Genomic DNA, 2,230 nt, shown 5'->3' on the forward strand with positions numbered 1-2,230 from the left:
TAGAACCACAGAGGCCAATAAAGAACCACTGTCTTAAGACTGTATTAGTTTTATAATGAATAGTACAGTAAATGAACATAGCAATGAAATTAATATGGATAGCAGCTATGATCATTTGGTACTGGAATAATTTGATGAACTCATATTTCAATAAAGGACTTTTAAATGCAGACTTTGATATCTTGGCAACTCTCATTACAGTAATTTTTTGAAACATGGGAAATATTCTGAAGCAGGAGTTTGAATTCTCAAACATGAGGCATTAATATGCTTTATTATATTTAATGTAATGTGTTGAATAAATAAATGTTTGTTGGTAACTCTGCTGTGTTTCTCTCTGAACACCCACACAAACACATTTAATGTGTGCAAACATAAGAACGCAAGCCACAAATAAACAATCCACTAAAATGTTACTGTGAAGGCTGTGTCATTTACGGCAAATCAGATCATGTGCGGCGAAATGCAGTGTAATGGAGGAACATGAGGTACTTTCGGTTGCTGTGTGAATGTGTGAGCATGTATCTCACCACCTCTTTGCTTCACTGCTTAGCACGAGAACAGACAAGTGCCGCCATTAGAGTCGAACACTTCTCTGCCACCAGTGGTTGGAAGCAGTTGCAGGCTAACCTAACCACATGCTGTTAAAAAACGACCGCAAGTTTATTGTTCTCACACCAGTGATTATTCAGAAATTGTGTCATATTAATAAGTCATTGAGTTCACTATGTTTGAGGATGTGTTAGAAAATTGAGGGTGTTCCCATAAAAACACAAAGAAGATCAATGTAGCATCTCATCTATGGATATTATATACTACAGTATTAAATATATACTAAATACTATAGTATTAAAAGAGATCTCAACAATGTCACAAACTGTACTCTGCTATGAACATTTGAACCTTCTAACACATTACTATTACAGTAAACAGAAGGTTCAAGTCTCCTGAACTATATGACAAACAACCCGAGCAATAAAAGTTTGCTCTGAATCAAGATATACAGTATAGCCTATAAATGTTAGCAACTTCAGTATGATCCAGACAGCATGATTTTTGAATTTTCATGATATGCAGAAAGTTTAACTTCATCACATTAACAAAAATAGATACAGTAGGATGTCACAGAAACACACTGTCACATCCAGAGAACAGGACAAATTAGAAACCAATAGCAAAAGTCAATAGTACTAAAAACAACAGTGAAAGAAAATAAGACTTGAATTTCATAGAACGTCAAAACTTCACAAAGCGAAATGATACACAAGCTATTTTGCAAAGCGGAAGTAAGCTATTTTCTGTGTGAGTATTCTCATTCATTAGCATCTTCAGGTAAAAGCAAATTACGGGCTCAATATTGTTTTGGTGTCCTCTGTTGACTAGAAACGTGCACTGCAAGCGCTGTTTTTTAAACTGAGATATCACCCCTAGGGTGATAATCATATCTAAAACTGAGAGTTTAGAATGTCATTTTGTAACATAATTAGATTATATGTCATATTTAAGCAATATCACACAATTAAGAGTGCTGTTGTAGCTAATATCAGCATGATTTCAGCCACCGGCACAAGGCTGCTGATATTCACTGCACGAATGTGAATGTGAAGTTGCTATATAACGTATTATGTTAATTATTTTACAAAATAACATTCTGAACTCTCTTTTTAGTTTATGGATGTTCATAAACTCCCATGTGACCCTCTTCAAATGCAGATGTTCAATAACAGAAAAAAGTTTGTCATCACTTAGTGTTATATTCACTAATATGCAATAAATTACTACCTTATTCCAATTAGTACTGCCACACCATGTCATTGCTGTTTAATAAGGCTTTGTTTTACAATCTAATAAAATACTACACAACATTAAATTACGTAATATAACTTAGAATAAATTGTATGTATACTTAGACCGGAACATTAAAACAAAAAATGACAACTACAAGTTTTTGACAGTTAGAAGCTTGTATGTAAAACAACTCACATATAACCGTCCAACATAGGCCCTACATTACAAATAACATATATTGTCACTGTCTCAGCAGAAAAACTAGCAACAACAATAGCATACCTTGACAAATAATAATTAAAAAAAACTTACATCTCTCAGCTGATGACCATATAATTAAACAACCTTAATTATAAATGTAAAAATAATAATAATAAATTATAGGCTACCCCTTACGAAAAAGAAGTTTATTCAAGTGTGCTATTAGTATACTTCTTTTAAA

This window comes from Sinocyclocheilus anshuiensis, unplaced genomic scaffold (assembly GCF_001515605.1).
Source record: "Sinocyclocheilus anshuiensis isolate Anshui unplaced genomic scaffold, SAMN03320099.WGS_v1.1 scaffold507, whole genome shotgun sequence".
Taxonomy (NCBI): Eukaryota; Metazoa; Chordata; class Actinopteri; order Cypriniformes; family Cyprinidae; genus Sinocyclocheilus; species Sinocyclocheilus anshuiensis.